General features: G+C 43.0%; 1 long non-coding RNA gene across 1 annotated transcript; it reads right to left on the bottom strand.

The window, feature by feature from the left end:
* Positions 1 to 1,072: 1,072 nt before the first annotated feature.
* On the bottom strand, positions 1,073 to 25,568 carry LOC309348169. Its single transcript, XR_014159261.1, has 3 exons — positions 25,273 to 25,568; positions 20,577 to 20,698; positions 1,073 to 1,545 (listed from the first exon to the last, which is right to left on the bottom strand). It is a non-coding gene; the product is annotated as an uncharacterized lncRNA (long non-coding RNA).
* Between the last annotated feature and the right edge of the window lie 439 nt (positions 25,569 to 26,007).

Raw genomic sequence — 26,007 nt, 5'->3', positions numbered from 1 at the left:
CTCCCGCTTGGACTACTGCAATGCACTCTATGTGGGGCTACCTTTGAAGGTGACTCGGAAACCGCAATTAATCCAGAATGCGGCGGCTAGACTGGTGACTGGGAGTGGCCACTGAGACCACATAACATCAGTCCTGAAATATCTTCATTGGCTCCCAGTACGTTTCTGAGCACAATTCAAAGTGTTGGTGCTGAACTTTAAAGCCCTAAATGGCCTCAGTCCTGTATACCTGAAGGAACATCTCCACCCCCATCGTTCAGCCCGGACACTGAGGGCCAGCGCTGAGGGCCTTCTGGTGGTTCCCTCACTGCGAGAAGTGAAGTTACAGGGAACCAGGCAGAGGGCCTTCTTGGTAGTGGCTCTTGCCCTGTGGAATGGCCTCCCAGCAGATGTCAAGGCAATAAACAACTATTTTACTTTTAAAAGACAACTGAAGGCGGCCCTGTTTAGGGACGTTTTTAATGCCTGACTCTGTGTTGTTTTTAATATTCGGTTGGAAGCTGCCCAGAGTGGCTGAAGAAACCCAGCCAGATGGGCAGGGTAAATTATTATTATTATTATTATTATTATTATTATTATTATTATTATTATTAGATTACCAAAGTCTGCCCCTGCATAAACCGGGTGTTCAGCTAGAGCCTGCTGTAGCCCATGGGGCTGACACTTTTCTGGTGAGGCCAAAGGTGAAAAAGTAGACAGAGTGATGAATATTAAGTTCTCCCTTTGTACTGTAAATTACTTCCTACAGATATCTCCTCCAGGAAAGCAAGAACCGTTGTAAGATGCATTCAAGGGCACATTCTGGTCAGGCAGAAATACTTAAAGAAGGTTGCAAAGTAGGGCCGGTGAGGTGGGCAGTTCGGGAGATGGGGTGTGGCTGGGGAGGCAGTATGGTGTCCTGAGGACCAGCCAGAGGAGCTTGGCCCCCAGACCTGAGGGTTCTCCACCTCTGCTGCAGGCAGGTTGGTGTGAAATGCCTGAAACGTCTCAAACAACCACAAAAGTCCACAATGCTTGCTGACAGGAAGATTCAAAGGATGCCAGAATGTTAGGAAATATTAGGGCCACAATATTCAACTCCAATCCCAGTTTTATTGAATTCCACAAGCAACTGCACACTTGTTATTAGTTGAATGGTGGCTGGCATGATCAGCAGCTGCAAGCACAAGTTTCAGCCTGTGAAGGTGTTTTCCTCCGTGCTCACCTCATAGTGGTGTAGTGAGAATGAAGACCATCTGGTCATGTGCCAGAGCTCTTACAAATGCCATTGACAAATACGTCTTTCATAATGAATTCTTTCTTGAGGTAATTCAAGTTTTGTTTCGCATTCGCCCACTTCTTAGGGCCACCAAGGGCCTGCAGTCGATGGAGAAGCCTGAAACCAACATTTATATTTTATAGGACAGACAGCGGGAATTTAATCTTGCTTTTACAGGGACTTTGAAACACAGCAAATTCCTTCTTCTGCATCTGTTGTTGGCCACATCTAAGATGTATCCAGAGTCCACAGTGACTATCTCAGTTCTTTTCATCTGGAAGATAAACCTAGAGGAAGAGACAATGGAGGATTTCTGAGTCAGAGTTTCTTGTGCCCTTGTCATATATTTTGCATAAGATATTTCAGGTTACCATATATTCCAGGGATTTGTGGTTATGTAGTGTGCATTGAGACAGAATTGTTATTGTTATGCAACAGGCATACAAAGAAATGCAAACGTAAGAGTCCAGAGAGAAGCAACTGGAAGGTTATTTTAGTGACATTTATTTTATTCATCACAATGTGACAAACGATGTGACCAAATGGAGGTTTTCAGGTCACTAAGCTTATGGGCTTTTATTCTAAATGCACTTGCTGTGGCAATCATTGCCGCAACACACTCAATTTGTGCTGTTTATTATTTACTAGCTAAAGGCATCTTGTGTGCCTTTTGGCTGGGCAGGAGAAGGGATGGGGGCCTTGGGCGATCACACCTTGTATATCACTGAAGTTCAAGGAAAGTTTAAGCTTGAACTGTTTTATTGGTTTTGTACTTTTTATGATTTTGGTATGTGTTGTGGTGATACATATTTATTTATGTGAATAGCTAACTGTAGATGTCCCTTGACAGGAGGCTCTTGTAGAATGAAACAATTATCTCATGAAATTCATTTCTCTGGAGAGGACAATTGAATTGAAATGACATTAAAGTAGGCTGAGAATTCTGAATTAGTACACAGTGTTCATTCTTTGCAGACATCTTTCCTTTTATTACACATCCATTCAGTCTCTTCTATTTTTCTGTGCACAAAAAATGGATGGGCGCTTTCGACTTTCGACTTTTATTTTCCCAAGCAGATTTAAAGTGATGGCCCTCCATATGTGAAATTCAAATGTGGTTGAAGCATGACAGTTTAGGAAGCATGGAATCAGTTTTATGTTGCCAATTCAAAGTCTGTTCCAAAGCATTATGCCCCCTCTCAGGAAAGTACAGTGCAACAAACATATTGCAAATTGCTTTCTTTTGCAAATGAGGACCTACTGAATTCAGGGAGTTTCTCAATGGATCATTGTTAACAGTTGAAATAAGGAGGCTCAAGAAGGCAATGTCGAATAGTCCAAAATATAAATGTAAGTATGCCCATTATGGTAAATGTTATATTATCCACTCTGAGGCTCACACATCACCACTTCCTCTGACTCCAGTGTGCTCTCCCCACGGGTATTAAAGCAGTGTACACATGCTGATAGCCACAGTCTTGTAATTTCTTGAGGAAAAACTCTGTTGGATGTGTTTCCCCTTAAATCAGCATTCATCCAAAGTATAAGCCACGTTCACTTCACAGTTAAAGTTAGGTGTGTATGTTTGAGACAGCCATTGTGCATGGGCAGATAACAACTTCATGGATAGGAGTTTGGGGAGCTTGCAAACACTGTTCTGTCCCCTCTCTCTTGTGTACAGTAATCTGCAAATGTGATTTGAAAAAGCCTCTCCTCTTCCAGGAGGGGAGGGGTTGTGAGCAGGAGACGATTACCGCGTCATGCAGGGGGCGTTCGCCCCCTGCTTCAACTCCAGGGCTGGCACACCACGCCCCTCCCCAGTTGGGCATCCAGTAGGGATGCTCGGCGGGAGCGTGGCTTGCCGCTCAAATGCGGCCGCGCCAGCCATCCCCACCATTGCACACACATTTTCTTTGAGTCACCCACCCTCCACTCCCTTTTAGAGTTAGCTTCCTGAGACTTTGCTATGGACCTCTGGTTGGTCGCCCTGTTTAACCAGGGGGCCTGGTAGGAGTTTTTTTTTTCCAATTGGCTAAATTGGCCTGGCCTCTTAGTTTTTTTCGCCTACCTCGTAGCAACCGTCACAACTTTCGTGGTATTTGGCGGTTAGGCATTGAAATGTGTTGTTGCTGTTTCGGGGGGCTAGGTGTGGCCATCGCCTACCCCGACAATTTTGGGTATTCCGCTAAAGGAATCCGGCGGTCGTGGATCCTGTCTGATGCCCGTGTGGCGGGGGACCATGGCACGACCCTCGGTGACATCAGGAAGAGAGCCTATAGTTGTATTAGCATCAACAGGCTCCCCCTGCTGGTGGTTAACCCCTCCTCAGACTCACCCCTCTACGAGTGGGTGGAGTCTAATGTTCCGTGGTCCAATGCCTAAGCCAATACCTTCTCACATGCTGTAATCAATAAAGTTGTGGCCTTTTCCTTACCCATTAACCTTACATACTGTGTCCTCGTGTCTTTATTCCCCAAGCAGGGATCGGGTCCTCGAATCACAAGCAGAGAAAAAGGGGACAAATACATACTTGGAGCCCATTTCTTAGGGATGGGTGGCATAGTTTGAGAAGTTTACAAAATCTTATTGGGGAATTAGGGGTCTCAACCCTGTGTTAGATGGTAGCCTTCCTGGATTCCTACTGTCTATGTTGCTTCAGTAGCACCTGAACATCATTCAAATAATTGTCTCTGATTTAATTATATTGAAGCCAAAGAGACCATTTGGAATATGTGGTCTGAAGATTCAGTTTTAAGTGATCAACACTTTTATTGAGATAACATTTGATGATTACCAATATTCCCTGGACTAAAATATTCAAAGCGTTTAGACTGCTGAGGGGTTTCAGCAATATAATTGTGCAAAGGACTACAGTCAAGGTAATAATTATTGTTGTGTGAAAATAATCTAGACTAGAAAAGTTTAAAAATATGAGAAATCTGTAAAGCTGTGGGCTCAAGAAACACAGTATTCAGTTCCAGTAGACAGTTGTTTTTGTCTGATAAAATAATAAAGGAGAAAAGTCTGGAAACAGCTATTGACAGCAGAAGCATAAAACACGCAGAGATTCCCCCCCCCCTTGAAATATATCAAACCATAGAAATGGAACTGAGGGTTGTATCCAGTCCCAATGACCAATAGATATTATTGAACTCAAGGCAAACATTTTCTTTAACTGCGGTGAGTCTTCTAGTACTAGGATCCAACCCTGAATTTTAAATCACCTTGTTAAATTTGAAGTGAGATAGTGTTTGAATTTGAGTGAAAGGTGTGCCTTACAGAATATCACTTGGAATTTTGTATCAAAGCGGCCTACAACTCTAAAAGCTGCAAGAGGGAACTGAAGATGAGTTGGCGAAGGCCAAGAAGCAGCAGCATTTTGGTTAAAAAGACTGTTCTATGTTCTAAGTTTAAGATATTAACTGATGCTAAAGAAAGAGGGGGCTTTGCCCTGCCAGACTTAAAGCTGTATTACGAATCAGCAGCTTTCTGCTGGTTGAAGGACTGGCTGCTTCTTGAAAACACGGATGTTTTAGACTTGGAAGGATTTAACAATGCTTTTGGATGGCATGCATATTTGTGGTACGACAAGGTTAAAATACATAAGGCCTTTAAGAATCATGTTGTCAGAAAAGCATTGTTTAATGTCTGGATAAAATATAAAGACTTATTGGAAAACAAGACCCCAAGGTGGCTATCACCAATGGAGGCTAAGGCCCCGAAAAGACTCAATATGGAGGCCAAATGGCCGAAATATTGGGAAATAATAGAAAAAGATGGAGATAATTGGAAGCTGCAGAGTATGGAGAAAATAAAAGATAAAGTGCGAGATTGGTTACATTATGCTCAGATTAAAGAAGTTTTTAAGTTGGACAAAAAGATAGGATTCCAGGTGGAAAAATCAAAGTTAGAAACAGAACTGTTAGAATCCAGCTTTAAGACACTTTCAAGAATGTATAACTTGCTGCTAAAATGGAATACACAGGATGAAACGGTTAAAACAGCTATGATAAAATGGGCACAGGACATAGGGCATAACATTATGTTTGCTGACTGGGAAAAGTTATGGACCACCGGTATGAAGTTTACGGCATGTAATGCCTTGAAAGAAAATATTATGAAAATGATATACAGGTGGTACATGACCCCAGTCAAGCTTGCAAAGATATACTATTTGTCTGATAACAAATGTTGGAAGTGTAAAGAAGCTGAAGGAACATTCTTTCACCTCTGGTGGTCCTGTCCTAGAGTGAAGACCTTCTGGGAAATGATATATAATGAGCTGAAAAAGGTGTTTAAGTATACCTTCCCTAAGAAACCAGAGGCCTTCCTTTTGGGCATTGTCGGCCAGAGTGTGCAAAAGAAGGACCGAACTTTTTTTATGTATGCCACAACAGCAGCAAGGATACTCATCACTAAAGGCTGGAAAACCCAAGATTTGCCCACACTGGAAGAATGGCAGATGCAACTGATGGACTATATGGAACTGGCAGAAATGACGGGCAGAATCCGAGACCTCGGAGAGGAACTGGTGGAGGAGGAGTGGAAGAAATTTAAGGACTATTTACAAAAATATTGTAAATTGTACGAATGTTAAGAAAGATGTAAGATTCGTAACAATATGGCTCCAATAAATTAGTAACAAGGAATATAAATTTAAATGTAATTGAAAGATAAGACAAATTTTGGATAAAAAATATCCTAGAATTAATTTTTAAAGAATAAGAGTTATTTAAACTCTAAAATTTGAGATTCAATATTGGACAATTATATAATATAAATTGAACTAAGTAAATAATTTGCTAGAAAAATTTATGTGTTTAGAGTGCAGGAACAAGAGATGTGAGGAAGTCCAAAGATGAGAATGAAATGTGGTTAATGAAAAAGAACATGTTTTTATGTATGTTGTTGTTTATTGTTTAAAAATTTAATAAAATTATTATATATATAAAAAAGAAGCAGCAGCATTTTGGTTAAAAAGACTGTTCTATGTGGCCTTAAATCACATCATGGTTAGTGATTAGGAAGATGTAAATGAAGCTCGGTGACATCAACAGGAGAGGCACATTGTTCCTCTGCAATATTAAGAGCAGGGTTAGGGAACTTTTCTCCTTCACTTCTCATAGGCCAAATTTGACAGGTGGGTGGGCTCTGTGTAAGGAGCAAAGAGATTTCAAATAGCCCTGCAAATGAAGCTAGTCTTGGTGGAGCTTTGCATCGGAACAGCTCCTTCCAGCTCTGTATCTCCACAGACTTTTTTTTATGGACAAAGGTCCGTATAGCTAAAGCTATGGTTTTCCCAGTAGTGATGTATGGAAGTGAGAGCTGGACCATAAAGAAGGCTGATCGCCAAAGAATTGATGCTTTTGAATTATGGTGCTGGAGGAGACTCTTGAGAGTCCCATGGACTGCAAGAAGATCCAACCTATCCATTCTGAAGGAAATCAGCCCTGAGTGCTCACTGGAAGGACAGATCCTGAAGCTGAGACTCCAATACTGTGGCCACCTCATGAGAAGAGAAGACTCCCTGGAAAAGACCCTGATGTTGGGAAAGATGGAGGGCACAAGGAGAAGGGGATGACAGAGGACGAGATGGTTGGACAGTGTTCTTGAAGCTATGAACATGAGTTTGACCAAGCTGCGGGAGGCAGTGGAAGACAGGAATGCCTGGCATGCTCTGGTCCATGGGGTCATGAAGAGTCAGACACGACTAAACAACTAAACAACAACAACAACTGCATATTCAAGTTCTCCCTGTAAGTCAACTGCACACAGCAATAGCACAATATCAGTTGTATCCAGTGATCTGCATTATGCCTTGGGACAGATCTTTACTGCTACCCAGTGCATGCACAAGTGGAATCTAGTTGCAAAATGAGTGGGGAATGGCTTTTCCCTCTCAGAGCATCTTCCTTTTTGGAGCTGTGAATTAATTTCCTTTCACATTAGATTGTCATGTCTATTGGAGGACTTCCGCGTTCCCCTATGGAATAGGGCATTCCTGCATTCTCTTTCACCATCTGGCTTTTCCTTCCTCTAGAGGTATATCTGACAAGTGTGCCTGTGTTTTGTGAAATACCAAAATATATGTTTTGTAAATCCCAACAGGGGCCTGGAATTTGGGATGATTTAAATGTTATAGACCTGACATGAAGCTTCACAAAAGCCCCTCGCTGTAATGGGGCTCCATGCTTCAGACATAATATTATAATGCTTTTTTTACTTTACAGTCAAGTACAGGCTCTGAAGGTACCTCTTTTGAACTCATTAAAGGCAGAAGAAACTCTTCAGCCAAATACTAACTTCAGGGCCAGCCTACAACTAGGATTAGTTTAGAATTATAGTTTGTTCCTATGTTACATTTAACAGCCAGCATTTAGCTGGGGTTCAATTTAAAATGATACAAGGACTCCAGATTGCACTGTCTGCTGATCAAAGAAGCTCGCCTATCCACAGGTATGCCAGAAATTTATGTGCTACAAATTAATAGCATACATTTATAGGGGTGATTGTTCCATTTACATCTTGAAATGCGGAAGCAGAACTATTTGGGGGAAAGTTCTGCTGCAGCTGCACATTTGCCGTTTGGAGAAGTTTTTGTATTATTAGATCTGACATACTGTAGACATTGCAAATCTTCCTGTCTGAGGTATTACTATGTATTTATTACATTTTCAATCCAGTCCTGATTCCATAGACGCTGCAACCTTTGAATCCTGTGCTGCCAGGAGACACACGAGTTCATAGTCTGAATTCCTAATATAGAACATAAGAGCCCTTCCAGATCAGACCAACGAGAGGTCCATAAGCAGGACAGAAGCACAATAGTTCTCTATCACTCACACATGATCTCCTGAAGCTGGTATATTCAGGGACATGCAGTCTTTGATAATGGAGGTAATACATACTAGTCCTCATGACTGCTAACCGCTGATAGCCTTATCCTCTGTGATAAGCCACCCATGTAGGTGTCCATCACTACATACTGGGGCAGTCAGTTCCATTGTTTAACTATCTGCTGAGTGAAGAACTTCTTATTTGTCTGCCCTGAATCTCCCAAATCAGTATCCAACTCCCAGTGGGGAGGAGCTATACCAATGGCCTGCCAGCCGTGGTGGGTGTGTCCAACCTAGAAGTTTGAAAGCATGCCGGTGCATGTAGATAAATAGGTACCACTGTGGTGGGAAGGTAAACGGCGTTTCCGCGTGCTCTGGTTTCCATCACGGTGTTCCGTTGTGCCAGAAGCGATTTTGTCATGCTGGCCACATAACCCAGAAAGCTGTATGTGGACAAACGCCAGCTCCCTCAGCCTGAAAGTGAGATGAGCGCCGCAACCCCATTGTCACCTTTGACTGGACTTAACCGTCCAGGGGTCCTTTATCTTTTACCTTACACTTGGAATACTGCGTACAGTTCGAATCTCTGCATCTCGAAAAGAATACTGTAAAAACAATGTTTTCCAAAGTGGGAAATACCTCCCCCTTGGGGGTGGTGGAACAATCTGGGGGTGGGGCCTCAGGTGCAATGGGGGCCATTGAATAAAAATAAGGGGGTGATGGGAGCATAAAGAGAAGTAAATTTTGAAAAACTGTTCATGCATGTTTCATCTATTGTGTAATGATGCTTACTGCGACAACACGCCCCCCCCCATAGACCCAGCATTTGGGATTGGGGTGGCTTCTCTCAATTCCTGCTGTTCCAATTAAAACTGGACACCTAAGGGGTCTGCTTAACTCCCCTTAACCTCTCCCCCCAGCAAATCATCACACTACCTTGAAAACCGCTGTTGGAAAGTAGTTTTTTTCCACCAAAGTATTTTATGGCATGGTGTGTTGCTTCCAGAGAGAGAAGGCAGCTCAAATCCCACCAGGTACTGGTGAGCCCCCGCCATGCCTCAGCCATTGTTCAGCACAAAAGCACCGCAAGAAAACATGGGTAGCTCCCGGTACAGATGTGTCCTTAATCAAGCAAAGTACCAAGCAGTTAAGTACCTAATATGTATACTCAATTATTCATTTTAGTATATGCAGCGTATTAAATCAGGCCTATTTTTCATCACGGTGGTCCCCTGACAATATTTAGCAGACAGTAATGGAAGCATCGTCAGAAACTAGCACATAATTGTTCCCTGACTGGGACTACTGTTCCAAAATCAGATAACTTGATTTTGATTTGGGCTGCCATTTGATGCACACTTTACTTAAAAGCAGCCATTTTTTCTGGGGGGACGCAGAGGTACGCATACCCCTAAACATTTTGTGAATCTAAGTGTGGCCTTATTGAGGGAGTAGGAAAATGAGAGTACCCCTAAACATCTTTTTCTTTTCTTTTTTAAAAAAGCACTGCTTAGAAGGAAGTTCCATTGAAGTCCTTATGGCGTCCTTTGAGTAAACATGCACAGAGTTGCAGTATGTTTTTTGTTAGTTCTTTTTAAGAAAGACAAACCTAAAACAAAAATGTTGTTGTCATCGTTAATTAGTTGCTACTGTATTAGTGTGCAGTCCAGCTTGTTCCTTGCTAGAGCAGCTTCAGAGCTCTTTTTGTTCCCAAGAGCACAGCCTGAATCTTTTTTTGCTTTGCCTTGTCTTACCCCTTGGTTGGGCCTTGCCTTGCTGCACTACAGAGTAGAACTGTTGACACAGATGCTGCACTTTTTGCAAATCCCTGATAAGTAACACCTGGCAGGGAGAGGCTTCTGTTTGAAACCCGAGGGAACAGTGAGTGGCGCTGTGGTCTAAACCACTGAACCTCTTGGGCTTGCCAATCAGAAGGTCAGTGGTTCGAATCCCCGTGACAGGGTGAGCTCCTGTTGCTCTGTCCCAGCTCCTGCCAACCTAGCAGTTTGAAAGCATGCAAGTGCAAGTAGATAAATAGGTACCACTGCAGCAGGAAGGTAAATGACATTTCCGTGCGCTCTGGTTTCCATCATGGTCTTCCGCTGCACCAGAAGCGGTGAGTCATGCTGGCCACATGACCTGGAAAGCTGTCTGTGGACAAACACCGGCTCCCTTGGTCTGAAAGCGAGATGAGCACCGCAACCCCATAGTCACCTTTGACTGGACTTAACCGTCCAGGGGTCCTTTACCTTTTACCTTATTCAATATAGAAAATACTGAGGTAGATAAATCAATGAACTGAATGGGCACGATAGCTTCATGAGATAGGGAACTCCTAATTCAAAAGCATATTTTTCAAGAAACAGTTTGTCCCTCTCTTCTTGCTTTTGGTAAAAAACACAAATAAGTGCAACAAACAGTAAAGGGTTGTGTGTTAAAGGAGAATAACACCACACTATTCATTAATAGCTTAGTTCCAGAGGAGTAGCAGTATTGGCATGTGTAGCAAAGCCAGTGAGAAAACATACACAGTCCAACAGTAGTCCTACTCCAAGTGTTAAATTAGTATAATAAAAAAGATAATATCACATAAGAGTCCTGCATACTGCTCAACCATCCTGATTTAAGTGGGACATACTGAAATTACAGAAGGCATCTCAGCTTCTGATTGGATCCCAGAATGTCCCGTTTTTTGGTTCGGCACTCTGGTGTGAGTCTGCTGGCTCTGGTGGGAGCTTGGGATCAAAAACAGATCTTGCTGATTTGGATTACCCAGATATTGGTGTTGGGATACTGCCAGGGAGATATGGCCCATCATGGCCCCCACGTCGCCTCCAGACGATCCCTCGATCTCCCGTAGATACAGTATCAGCAATTAGCGACATGAGCTCCAGAAAATAGCTTGCCACATTCCAGAGCTGATGCACGCTCTATCAGCAGAATTCGTACAGCGAAAGATGCACGCAGGAGAGCATTATTTAGAAGTTTATTCACCTAGGGGTAAACATAACAGCAAAAAACTTGAGTCTATTCAAGGATAACTATGAAAAATGTTGGTCTGAAATTAAGAGAGACTTGGATACTTGGACAAAATTGAAGCTTTCTTTGTTAGGCCGAATAGCTGCTATTAAGATGAATGTATTGCCAAAAATGTTGTTTTTGTTTCAAACATTACAGATTGTGGACAAAACGGACTGCTTCCGGAAGTGGCAGAAAGATATATCTAAATTTGTCTGGCAGGGCAAAAAGCCCAGAATTAAGTTTAAGATATTAACAGATGCGAAAGAAAGAGGGGGCTTTGCCCTGCCAGACTTAAAGTTGTACTATGAAGCCGCAGCTTTCTGCTGGCTAAAAGACTGGCTACTTCTCGAAGACACTGATGTACTGGACCTGGAAGGTTTTAACAATGCTTTTGGTTGGCATGCATACTTATGGTATGACAAAGTTAAGATCAATAAGGCCTTTAAGAACCATATTGTCAGGAAAGCAGTGTTTAATGTCTGGACAAAATATAAAGACATTGGAAAATAAAACTCCAAGGTGGCTTTCACCTCTGGAGGCTAAGGCCCGAAAAAGACCCAATATGGAGGCCAAATGGCCAAAATATTGGGAAATATTAGAAAAAGATGGAGACAATTGGAAATTGCAGAGTTTGGAGAAAATGAAGGATAAGGTGCGAGACTGGTTACATTATGCTCAGATTAAAGAAGTTTTTAAAAATGACAAAAAGTTAGGGTTCCAGGTGGAGAAATCGAAGTTAGAAACAGAATTGTTAGAACCAAAGACCAAGGTACTATCTAGAATGTATAACTTGCTGCTAAAATGGAATACACAAGACGAAATGGTTACATCGGCTATGATAAAATGGGCACAGGACATTGGGCATAACATTATGTTTGAGGACTGGGAAAGGTTGTGGACCACTGGGCTGAACTTCACCGCATGTAATGCTCTGAAGGAAAATGTAATGAAAATGATATATAGATGGTACATGACCCCAGTTAAACTTGCCAAAATATATCATTCGTCTGATAATAAATGTTGGAAATGTAAAGAAAATGAAGGAACATTCTTTCACCTCTGGTGGACATGCCCTAAGGTGAAGGTCTTCTGGGAAATGATATATAATGAGCTGAAAAAGGTATTTAAGTATACCTTCACAAAGAAACCAGAGGCCTTCCTTCTGGGTATTGTCGGCCAGAAGGTGTTAAAGAAGGATCGAACATTTTTTATGTATGCAACAACGGCAGCAAGGATTCTCATCGCAAAAAACTGGAAAACTCAAGATCTACCCACACTGGAAGAGTGGCAGATGCAGCTGATGGACTATATGCAACTGGCCGAGATGACTGGCAGAATCCGTGATCTGGGAGAAGAGAAGATGGAGGAAGACTGGGAGAAATTCAAGATGTATCTACAAAAACATTGTAATTTGGTTGAATGTTAAGAAGGATGCTAGATTATAAAAAACTGGCCACCACTAAACTAGATTTAAATTTGATGATAAGTGAGACTAAAGAAAATATAATTTTTTTTGGAAGAAGTGCTAGATTATATTTGAATGAGTGGACATGAGATTGTAAACAAGTTGATAATTTGTTTGGAAAAATTTTTTAACGATGTAAATGGGAGCGGGAGACGTGAGGGAGTCCAAAGAAGTGATGAAATTGTTGTGATAGAAGTAAGATCGTTTATTATTTGTGCATTTATATTTAAAAACTTTAATAAATATTTATATATATATAAAAAAAAAATATTTAGAAGTTTATTCAGCGTTGGTCAGAACAAAGGAAAAAACATGACTGCCTGTTTGCGTGTTCAGGCACAGAGAGAAACGAAAACAAAGACACAACAGAAACATCCTGTGAAAAGGAAATACGCAGGCTGTGACACAAACATCCTGCTCCCTTTTAAGGTGGAACGGAAATATCCTAACAATTGGAGGGTATAGTCCTGCTGGATCAAGCCAGCGAATGGCCCAGTTCATCCAGCATCCTTTTCTTGCAGTGGCCGACAAGGTGCCTCTGCAAGCAGGGCCCGAGTGCAGAATCTCCCTCTCCTCCACTTTTGCTGTATTAAAACACTGGATCTTGCATTCATTTGTGTTGTTCAGAGAAATGCAACATGTTTACCGTTACCTATTGTGTTGTCTTACTTTTGGTTGGCCCCAATATGTACAAACCATCCCACCTAACCACCAATGTTTTATAGCCATCTCTCCTGGAAGAGATTGACATGGATGCCAGTCCATTGAGTTATTCCTGTTGTAGACACAACAGAAACAAGTGTCGGGGGAGGGTACTTAACAGTAAAACATTTCCATCCCATTGATTTTGTCCTATTGCTGTTTAACTCTCCTGTTGAATCTCTGTGGGATTTAAAAGGGCTTCAATTTGGCTACATCATGCTCTTCATCATTAATTAGTGTACGGCTTTAATTTTCATTAAAATTCTCAGTTTTAATGCGAACAAAGAGCAGCAGGGTTTTTTCCCCCACTGTTAAAAAGCTGCATTCCTTTATTTTGGCGAGGGCTGAAGAGTTTAGATACATTTAATTCAAGTGAATTAGTATGATGGATTTTGTATTTCTTTGCCAATATTTCTTGTCTTTATCAGTGGTGGCTCACATCCCTTGCTAATCCATCATTTCGGTCTCTTGTGAATTATTTTCTCTGCATTATCTGAGCCCTAACCATATGAAGCAAACCAATGAAATTATTATTAGGCATGAAAATATCTAAAGAGAGAAACCAGAGGGCTTTGCCACCCTTTGTGCAATTCAGTATAAGATGTTATTTTATTAGAAATCTCCCTGAAACCAAAGAACCAGACATTTGCCTGCAATAAATTTACTCAGGGTCAGTTTATACTATCAGCAGAATCAAGTAATAAAGAAAGCACTCTGCAGACAGAGCAGTTTGTGAAGTGAACACACTGTCCACTATGGAATAGGATGGAGTGCCCAGAGGCTGGGGATGCAGGGAAGAGGGAATATCAGCTTGCTGTTTCCTTGCTACATTGAGAGGCTACAGTAGTGGTTGGGGTGCAAGTCCCAACCAGGAGCATACAAAGGGGGGGGCAGAGGGGGCGGTCTGCCCCAGGCACCACTTGACGGGGTGACAAGATGGCCCGCTGCCCCCCAGCTGTAGAGCGGCCAAGGCCACATGCACAGTTAGTATGGGTGACGCCCACGTGGCATCTGTACGCGCTGCCTCTCTCACGTGCCGTCCGTAGGGGTGTCCGTACGGCTGCCTCTCACACAGTGTCCGTACGGGCTGCTTCTTGTACAGTGACTGTACGGGCTGCCATGCATGCGCAGTTCATATGGTCTGCCATATGGGCGTCCGTACAGGCTGCCCCTCGCACGGAGACTGTATGGGCAACCGCGCATGCACAGTCCATATGGATGTTGCGTGTGCGCTGCTGGGTTGTTCGCCCTGCCCCTTGGCATCCTGCCCCGGGTGCCGGAGAGGGTTCCTCCGCCACTGCTCCCAACGCCATGCAAGCGCAGAATTTCAGGATGAGGGCTTTTTGCAGTGCAGCTTGTTGATGTCACCAAGACAATACCCATTCAGCGCAGACCCTCCAAGTATCGCTATTTTCCAGGGACAGTCCCAAATTTACAGAAGCCATCTGTCAGGAGTCCAGGTTCCCAGCTTGATAACACAGTAAGCGTAGGTAATTAAAAAGGAGGATTTGTTGGAAAAACGAACCGATAGCTCTGGATGGCTCTAACAAAGCCTCTGGCATCATTACTCAGGATGACCCTTCTGAAGACTTCTTCAAGATATTCTTCTACAGAATATATTGAACTGTCACCCCTTGCGTCTCTTGTTTTGCTTCCTATCTAGCAGCCTTCCCATTCTCCTACTCTTCAGACTTCTTGGATTAGCTCCAGCACCTTCCTAGTCTGACATACTTCTGTGTGTTTTTTCGCTCCTGTATGAGCATCCTGTGAGCTTTGGCTGTGTTCTAGCCTGCTCTCAGCTACTGCCTTATCATCCTGCCCATCAAGGTCAGAAAGAGTCGAAGTCTGCAGCTGCCAGCTCCCCCCTGCCTAACGTCTAAGCCTCTCTGTTCCTGGCTGCTTCCTGCAGTTGGCTGCAAACCTTCACTGGGAGCTGGCTCATTCCTAACACCTGGTTTCTGATGTGATCCTGGAATGTCTCACTTTTCCTTAGGATGCCCCTATTTTCATCAGAGATATGATGGAGGGTATGGTAGGATTTCCCTATTTTATGCAGAGAAATTTTGGAGGGTGTCAGAGACAAGACGTAGCTGACAGAGGCTGAGAAATGCTGAGAGGCAAGGAGAGAGATTAGGCTGGAATACGGAATGGGGGAGGAGCAGCCAAGCTGCAGTAGAAACCTGATCTCTGAGAACAAAGAGCAGGAAGGGGGGAGTCCAAGGGGCAAAACACAAACTGTCAGTTCAAGCTCAGGCTCAGACTCAGGGACACCGGAAATAGCCTCTCCAAAAACGCATAGGCTTGGAAGAGTTTGCGAGAGGCAGGAAAGTGAAAGAAAGCGAAAGTGGGGGCTTTATTGCTGGAGGAGGAAGTTGTCTCGCGTCTGTGGGAGAGACCCAAGCCATTACAGAGGGTATGGTAGGATGTCCCTATTTTCATCAGAGAAACATTGGAGAATATGGTAGGACATTCCTATTTTCATCGGAGAAATGTTGGAGGGTATGGTAAAAGGTAAAGGGTAAAGGGACCCCTGACCATTAGGTCCAGTCGCGGCAGACTCTAGGGTTGCAGTGCTCATCTCGCTTTACTGGCCGAGGGAGCTGGCGTACAGGTAGGACGTCCCTATTTTCATTGGAGAAATGCTGGAGGGGACATCTCTATTTTCATCGGAGAAATGTTGGTGGTTATGGTGGGATGTCCATATGGAGGTATGCAGCTAAACACCTGCATTTCCACCCAAAACACTGCAGCCTTTCTCTGCTTCTATGCAGTGTTGGCTTATATTTTCCTTAGTGAATCACCTCAGTGGCTGGCACTGCCTGACCTGTACCTCTTCAGAATCTGAATGCTCCCCCAACTAAAGGGCTACCTGCACATAGCATGTGAGGGAGAAGACTAGGCTGACCCTTCTCCCTGACATTCCAGTTCCATATGAGCAAGGTAGTGTTTGGGAAGAGCATTGAGACATGTGATCCCTTGCTTTCAGTCTATTGTGCTTGTGATCCAGGAGAAATTTCATCACTTCATTCTGTTGAATGTATAAACTGGTCCTCAGTTTCTCACAGGGAGAAGGAAGATTGAGCTCTAAATAATCAATAACTGCATCCCTGTGAAGGCATGAAGAATAATTTAATTATACAGTTTGGGGGGGGGAGAGTGTGACCTGCCATTTATGCAACAGCTGAGCTCTGTTTTCCAAGTTATGCAAACAGTTTCTGGTAAAATCTTAGGGGACTTATTATTTGGTGAGTAAATTGAGGGAACAGCTGGCTATAATTGCTAAGACGTATGGTCCAAACACAATTAAAGGTATGTTATTTTGCAGTTCCACACAACAAACACACAGCTTCTTTGGATAGTCCATTTCCTGGATGAAAAGGGATTATTCTTTATTTACAGAGGGACACATAGTAGTTTTGCCCTGGGAAATTCTTTTCAAACTAACATTTGTGTTCCTGGTTTGTATTAGTGGCAATGGAGGTAGTGAGATAATGGAAGGGATATATGAAATAATAGCAATTATTGGTAAAACTTAAGGGATTCCACTCAGAGGACTATGCCTCTGCCACCCAGTTAAGACATATCACTGTGGAGCCAGTCTTTGATGTCACAATGCTGTAATTCCAATAGATAATACCAAGGAATGATTCCTTAGCAGAACCAGAAGAATTGCTGCCCACATTATGGGAGTTATAGGAGACATTGGACTGGCTCTGTATTAAAGAATCTCATTTTATGTGCAGATGACCTAGTTTTGACCCTGCAGGAGCCAGAATCTAGTACGAAAAGAGTATTACAATTGATTCAGAACTTTGGTCGGGTGGCGGGATTTAAATTAAACAAACAGAAAACCAAGGTGCTGGGAAAAAATTTGACAGACATAGAGTCAGAACGATTTCAGAGAGAAACAGAACTAACTATGGTTAAAAAGGTAAAGTACCTAGGGGTAAACATAACAGCAAAAAACCTGAGTCTATTCAAGGATAACTATGAAAAATGTTGGTCTGAAATTAAGAGAGACTTGGATAGTTGGACAAAATTGAAGCTTTCTTTGTTAGGCCGAATTGCTGCTATTAAGATGAATGTATTGCCAAAAATGTTGTTTTTGTTTCAAACATTACAGATTGTGGACAAAACGGAGTGCTTCCGGAAGTGGCAGAAAGATATATCTAAATTTGTCTGGCAGGGCAAAAAGCCCAGAATTAAGTTTAAGATATTAACAGATGCGAAAGAAAGAGGGGGCTTTGCCCTGCCAGACTTAAAGTTGTACTATGAAGCCGCAGCTTTCTGCTGGCTAAAAGACTGGCTACTTCTCGAAGACACTGACGTACTGGACCTGGAAGGTTTTAACAATGCTTTTGGTTGGCATGCATACTTATGGTATGACAAAGTTAAGATCAATAAGGCCTTTAAGAACCATATTGTCAGGAAAGCAGTGTTTAATGTCTGGACAAAATATAAAGACTTATTGGAAAATAAAACCCCAAGGTGGCTTTCACCTCTGGAGGCTAAGGCCCGAAAAAGACCCAATATGGAGGCCAAATGGCCAAAATATTGGGAAATATTAGAAAAAGATGGAGACAATTGGAAATTGCAGAGTTTGGAGAAAATGAAGGATAAGGTGCGAGACTGGTTACATTATGCTCAGATTAAAGAAGTTTTTAAAAATGACAAAAAGTTAGGGTTCCAGGTGGAGAAATCGAAGTTAGAAACAGAATTGTTAGAACCAAAGACCAAGGTATTATCTAGAATGTATAACTTGCTGCTAAAATGGAATACACAAGACGAAATGGTTAAATCGGCTATGATAAAATGGGCACAGGACATTGGGCATAACATTATGTTTGAGGACTGGGAAAGGTTGTGGACCACTGGGCTGAACTTCACCGCATGTAATGCTCTGAAGGAAAATGTAATGAAAATGATATATAGATGGTACATGACCCCAGTTAAACTTGCCAAAATATACCATTCGTCTGATAATAAATGTTGGAAATGTAAAGAAAATGAAGGAACATTCTTTCACCTCTGGTGGACATGCCCTAAGGTGAAGGTCTTCTGGGAAATGATATATAATGAGTTGAAAAGGTATTTAAGTATACCTTCACAAAGAAACCAGAGGCCTTCCTTCTGGGTATTGTCGGCCAGAAGGTGTTAAAGAAGGATCGAACATTTTTTATGTATGCAACAACGGCAGCAAGGATTCTCATCGCAAAAAACTGGAAAACTCAAGATCTACCCACACTGGAAGAGTGGCAGATGCAGCTGATGGACTATATGCAACTGGCCTAGATGACTGGCAGAATCCGTGATCTGGGAGAAGAGAAGATGGAGGAAGACTGGGAGAAATTCAAGATGTATCTACAAAAACATTGTAATTTGGTTGAATGTTAAGAAGGATGCTAGATTATAAAAAATTGGCCACCACTAAACTAGATTTAAATTTGATGATAAGTGAGACTAAAGAAAATATAAAATTTTTTGGAAGAAGTGCTAGATTATATTTGAATGAGTGGACATGAGATTGTAAACAAGTTGATAATTTGTTTGGAAAAAAATTTTAACGATGTAAATGGGAGCGGGAGACGTGAGGGAGTCCAAAGAAGTAATGAAATTGTTGTGATAGAAGTAAGATCGTTTATTATTTGTGCATTTATATTTAAAAACTTTAATAAATATTTATTAAAAAAAAAATAAAGAATCTCATTTTATGGCAAGTTGTTAAAGAGTTCCTTAAATGGAGTGTCAGCATTTTGCAGCCTAGTGCCCTTCAGCTGTTTGGGGCCACAACTCTCATTAACCCCTGACAAGGGGACATGGTGTCTGGGGTTTCTGGGCATTGTAAGTAGAAAGCATCTGGAGACCATCAGGTTGGGAAAAATTGCCTTATGCCCTCTGCGTCAGGAAAGAGCCTTAGCTCGTTTATGAGCACAATTTGAAGTGTTGGTGCTGACCTTTAAAGCCCTAAATGGCCTCAGTCCAGTATATCCGAAGGAGTGTCTCCTCCCCCATCGTTCTACCCGGACACTGAGGTCCAGCGCCGAAGGCCTTCTGGCAGAGGGCCTTCTGGCAGAGGGCCTTTTCGGTAGTGGCGCCCTCCCTGTGGAACGCCCTCCCACCAGATGTCAAAGAGAACAACAACTACCAGACTTTTAGAAGACATCTGAAGGCAGCCCTGTTTAGGGAAGCTTTTAATGTTTGATGCATTACTGTATTTTAATATTTTGTTGGAAGCTGCTCAGAGTGGTTGGGGAAACCCAGACAGGTGGGCGGGGTATAAATAAATAAATAAATAAATAAATAAATAAATAAATAAATAAATAATATCAATAATAATTACTGTAGCTTAATAACAGAGCATATGCCTTTGTATGTGAGAGAACCCAAGTCCATTTCATGGCTCTTCTGTAGTTTCCCAGCCTTTCACTAAGCCAGAGATGTGCTGTGTGATGAGCTTAGGGTCCAATTCTGATGAAAGAAGGACACAATTTCGTATGACATGATCTATCACATGGGTAGGCAAACTAAGGCCTGTGGGCTGGATCCAGCCCACTTACCTTCTCAATCCAGCCCATGGACTGTCCAGGAATAAGTGTGTTTTTACATGAGTAGAATGTGTCCTTTTATTTAAAATGCATTTCTGGGTTATTTGTGGGGTATAGGAATTCATTCATTCCCCCCCCCAAAAAAAATATATTCCAGTCCCCCACAAGGTCTGAGGGACAGTGGACTGACCCGCTGCTGAAAAAATTTGCTGACCCATGATCTATCAGCTCAATCACATACAGTGCCTTTGCTTTTTTTAAAAAAGGAGGGGAGTACTCAATATGAGCCCAAATCATTTTGGTAACATTTCTGGGCCCTAAAGCACATCTTGGAGAACTTGCATAGTGCTGGTATCTATTTTTTTTATAATCACTATTTCACATATTTCACGTCTTCCCTGCCTTTACAGTGGTACTTCGGGTTAAGTACTTAATTTGGAGGTCCGTTCTTAACCTGAAGCACCACTTTAGCTAATGGGGCCTCCCGCTGCCGCCGCGCCGCCACTACGCGATTTCTGTTCTCATCGTGAAGCAAAGTTCTTAACCCGAGATACTATTTCTGGGTTAGCAGAGTCTGTAACCTGAAGCGTATGTAACCTGAAGCGTCTGTAACCCAAGGTACCACTGTATTTCAATATTTTCAGTATTTGCCTTTATTATAGAGTACCTAGATGCATAACAATCAAACAAGTAAAGGAATGACAAACCTTGTTTAGATTCAGAGTAAGCTTTTCAATTATTGTTCTTACCTTTGAAGGAGAGCCAACAGATATTCACTACTTGTGTCCTCATTTCAAGATCATGCTGAAGACTGAAAGATTGCATAGCTTAAAAAGACTCTGTTTTTCTCAATAGAGCACATAGGGAAAGGCTATGGAAAGAGAAAAATGATCCTGAAAATGTAAAAGCGACAACACAGAGCAGTTACAAAACAGAGTAACAGGGCAAGGAGCTCTAATGTAAAAGGAAGAGAATTTTAAAGCAGCTATTTCAGGGATGAATGGAATTTCATAGCAAGTACGCTGGTTGGAACCAAGCCACAAAATGTGCTGGGGATAACTGCTAGCATCAACAGCTTTTACAAAGATTAGGGCCAAAACAAGATGTGGTAATGGAGGTGTATAAAACAGATGACTATTTGAAAGAAAATCAAATTGCAATGGAGTGCCCTGGGCTCCTTTCATAGGAAGAGTGGGATGTAAACTGAAAAAAATATGAAGTCTTGTGTCACTATTAAATAGCAATAAATTATTATTATTATTATTATTATTATTATTATTATTATTATTATTATTATTATTATTATTATCATTTAGAAACATCTATGGAGCATAGCTCTATCAGTGGTTATAATAAGCCACAATACTGTAGCTAAAGGGAGTGTCTATGTTTACAGGCATCAAATACCAGATGCTGGAATCAAGCCTTCATGCATTGATTGTAAGCTTCCCAGAGGATCTGGCTGGCATCTGGTAGAAGCAGAATGCTGGAGAAGATGGGTCTTTTATCTGATCTAACAGCCAACTTATTTATTTATGTTTATTATTAGATTTGTACCCCACCAGGGGCAGCCCATCTCATTTTGCCACTGGAGACAAAACAGGGATGTTCCCCGCTTCTTCTGCTACCTCCAAAATCCCCCCCATGCACCAGAATGCCCCCTTCTTGCTGGCATTGCAGCAGCTGAACAAAATAACACAACACGATGGCCAATAACAATGGCACTAAACACTATTTATAGACTAATACAAATGATCAGAAATTGCAAGCAAAGTCTCTAAATCTTCTTCACTGGCTGCGGTAGAATAATTCAAAAGTTTGATATATACATAATCTGTCACCAAATATCGCCGGAATAACCGCTCCCCACATTAAATGGGGGGCACCCTTTGCATGGTCGCGTGCAGCCCCCGGGACCCTATGTGGCACCATTAGCACAGGCTTGGCTTCGCCTTCCTCAGGTGGGATACCTGGAGGTCTCCGCCTACCTCAGCCAGTTGCCCAATCCCACCTGGGGAGGCGTTGCCAAGGTGATCAGGCCAGGTAGGGGGAGGGACCACCCTGCCCACACAATAGGAGGAGGGTCTCATCTGGGAATGGTCAGTTGGCTCCAGAGCTTCTCCCACCCTACCCACCCTCAGTTAATACTTCTTTTGCAGGTTAACCTTTTCTCTACAGGTACGCAGGTGATGCTATGTCAGGGTCACTGTTGAAGGGCTGGAAAGGAATTCCCCTGCATTGACAGGTTTGCCTTTCCTGTAGCAAAACGTCACAACTTTGGCGGTATCAGACCTTGTGCAGAATCCTTTAGTCTATCTTCTCTAAATGGGGTTCGGCATGTAGAGGTGACCCATGCCCCCCCTTCTCCTTGCGGCGGCGATACCAGGGTTCCCCGTTAAAGGGGTTGTTTTGAGGAGAGGCTTTGGCCGTATGCCTAGAGGTTGTCATTGCTCTCCCCTGCGATGGCGGCGTAACGGCGGCGGCGGGCTCTATCTTCTTGAACATATGTTCTCCAGAGACAGCCCATCCCTCCCCACACTCTGGAGAACCCTGATGTTCCCCAGATCCCCGGTGGGCGACTGGGAGGGATAAACGCCCAATGCCTGAGTCAAGGTCTACCCACATCTGAAACATAATAAAGTTGTGGCCAATTTTAATCCCATAACACGTTGTCTTGAGTCGTTATTCCATACGGGGGCCGCCCAGGGTTTGGGGGACTCCGCCTGTCCATGCAACAGAGTTTCTGGATAATCTATCTCTTTCATTCAATGCTTCATCAGCCAATCTTGATCAATTCTTCAGCAGCAGCAACGATGGGGCAGGTGGAACCTCTTGTGATTCCATTGCCTGAGGCAGGTCCTTCACCACACCTCATCAATGGGCCAGCTCAGCACCCTACCATTCTTCCAACGAGCTCAAAATGGCATACATGGTTCTTTTCCCCACAACCCCATTTTATGCTGTAAGGTAGGTAGGTTAAGCTGGGAGTCAGTGACTGGTCCGACTTCACCCTGTGAGCATGGTGGGGGGACTTGAACCCTGGTCTCCCAGGTCCTAGCCCAACACTCTAACCCAGCCTTTCTCAACCTGTGGGTCCCCAGATGTTGTTGAACTACAACTCCCATCACCGCTAGCTAGCAAGGCCAGAGCTCAGGGATGATGGGAATTGTAGTCCAACAACATCTGGGGACCCACAGGTTGGGAACCGCTGCAACCGCTACACTGCATTGGCTCTTCAATTCTTATGGGAGAATGACCGCTCCCCACTTAAAACGGGGGGTGCCTTTTGCGTGGATGCCTGCAGCCCTGGATCTGGAGTGGCCCCATCAGCATAGGCTTTGCCTTCCCTCAGGTGGGATACCTGGAGGTCCCCGCCTACCCCAGTGAGTTGTCCAATCCCACCTGGGGGAAGCGTTGCCAGGGAAACCAGGCCAGGTAAGGGGAGGGATTACCTGCCCACACAATAGAGGGTGGATCTTAATTGGTAATCCTCACTTGGCTCCAGAGCTTCTCCCACCCTACCCACCCTCAGTTAATGTCTTCTTTTGCAGGTTAACTTTTCTTCATAGGTTTTGCAGGTTAACCTGTCTCCACAGGTATGCAGGCGCTGCTACGATAAGGTCGCTGTTAAAGGGCCGGAAAGGAATTTCCCCTTCATTGGCAGGTTTCGCCTTTCCCGTAGCAAAACGTCACAACTTTGGCGGTATCAGGCCTTGGGCGGAATCCTTTACTCCATCTTCCTTTTTGCGGCGGCGATACCAGGGTTCCCCGTTAAAGGGGTTTTTGAAGGGAGGCTTTGGCCGTACGCTGAAAGGTCGTCATTGCTCTCCCCTGCGGCGGCGTAACGGGGGCGGCTATCTCTGCTTGAACATATGTTCTCCAGAGCCGGCCCATCCCCCCCCCACACTGGATAACCCTGATGCTCCCTAGGTCCCCGGCTGGGGACTAGGGAGGGAGAACGCCCAATGCCTGAGCCAAGGTCTACCCACATTTGAAAATTTAATAAAGTTGTGGCCAATTTAATCCCATAGCACGTTGTCTAGAGTTGTTATTCCACATGACGGGGGGGACCACTCGGGATCTGGGGACTCCGCCTGTCCGCGCAATTAGATCAATTAAAAAGTCAAGAGAGTGCACCTGCAAGAAATTCTTGTGATGAAAAGGGCTACACTGGGGCAACAACTCATAATTCGCAGAGGGAGGCTGAGCTACATTTGCAGGTTGTGTCCTATTTGATTGCGTCATGAATCAACAAAGTCTGGGATACGTGGAGCTACAGTCAGAGTACCCACAAACAGTGCCGGATTTATATATAAGCTAAACAAACTATAGTTTAGGGCCTCACTCTCTTGGGGGACCCCAAAAATGTAAAGGAAAAAAACAAGTGATGTACATTTCACACACACACACACACACACACACACACACACACACACATATATATATGGGGCGCGGGTGGCACTGTGGGTTAAACCACAGAGTCTAGGACTTGCTGATCAGAAGGTCGGTGGTTTGAATCCCCGTGACAGGGTGAGCTCCCGTTGTTCGGTCCCTGCTGCTGCCAACCTAGCAGTTCGAAAGCCCCTCAAAGTGCAAGTAGATAAATAGGTACCACTCTGGCGGAAAGGTAAATGGCATTTCCGTGCGCTGCTCTGGTTCGCCAGAAGCGGCATAGTCATGCTGGCCACATGACCCAGAAGCTGTACGCCGGCTCCATCGGCCAATAAAGCGAGATGAATGGCACAACCCCAGAGTCGGTCATGACTGGACCTAATGGTCAGGGGTCCCTTTACCTTTACCTTTATATATATAAAACAAACCTACATACCTATTAGGTCCATAAATTACCATATAGCATATATTCAACACAAAAAACAGCGACAATTTGTTGTTGACAAAGGACAGCTGGACGTATAAAGGGCCCCATTAGCTTCAGTAGCTTAGGGCCTCATCAAACCTAAATCCAGCCCTGCCCAGAAAGAGCCATGGCCATTCCAAGTAGGATTGTTGACTTTTGCCCTTCATTTGGCAGACCACCATACTGTTCCACAAACTGCATTTGAAATCTCTCTCATTTTCAAATGTCTCAGTATTATAGTACTCCTAGCTCCTCTCTGAGATACACAAATTCAGTGTCCCACTGGGCATGCTGGATTTTTTATTTTTTATTTATGATTTTCAATTTTATACATTTCAATAATTTTACAAGGATTTTAACATTTCAAAACTCCACTTCCTTCCCCCCTCTTTCTGCAGTTCCTTAAAATTATTTTTTATATTTGCATATTCCAAACTAACTTAAATTACACATTTATTTATCTACTTTAAATATATACTCTTATAAAACTGCAGGTTATTACAATAATCCTGCCAATGTTCTTATCTGTTTACAGTTTGTTTGTAAATATTCAATAAACCATTTCCATTCTTTTTTAAAAAAGTTACCTTGATTTTTTACTCTTCCGGTAAGTTTCGCCATTTCTGCATATTCCATAAGCTTTTGTATCCATTCTTCCTTTGCTGGACTTCTGCTTCTTTCCATTTTGGGGCCAGTAACATTCTTGCTGCTGTAATCACATACATAAATAAGTTTCTATACATTTTAGGTAGTTCTGTCCCTATAATTCCAAAAAGAAAAGTTTCTGTTTTTTCTTTTTTAACAAAGGTTATTTTAAACATCCTTTTCTTTTCATTATATATCATTTCCCAGTAAGCTTTAACCTTACTACAAGACCACCACATATGATGATTGGGCATGCTGGACTAAACACATGGTTCTTTGGATACCTTACCTGGATACCAGCCCTCTCAACCAATGCCAAGAGAGAGACTAGAAGTCTCAGCAAAGAGTTTTGTGACATAGTAAAGACTCATACATTATGTCATAAGCTTTTGTGAGCTGTCATACCTGTGTGCAGGTGAATAAAGCAGTCTCAAGGGTATAATAATAATAATAATAATAATAATAATAATAATAATATATTATTTATGCCCCGCCCATCTGGCTGGGCCTCCCCAGCCACTCTGGGAGGCTTCCATAGAAACCAAAAATACACTAAAATATCACACGTTAAAAACTTCCCTGAACAGGGCTGCCTTAAGATGTCTTCTGAATGTCAGGTAGTTGTTTATCACTTTGACATCTTGTGGGAGGGCGTTCCACAGGGCGGGCGCCACTAC

The sequence above is a fragment of the Podarcis erhardii genome (genome assembly GCF_964252035.2).
Source record: "Podarcis erhardii genome assembly, chromosome: 8".
NCBI lineage: Eukaryota > Metazoa > Chordata > Lepidosauria > Squamata > Lacertidae > Podarcis > Podarcis erhardii.
This window is presented reverse-complemented; position numbering and strand designations above follow the sequence as displayed.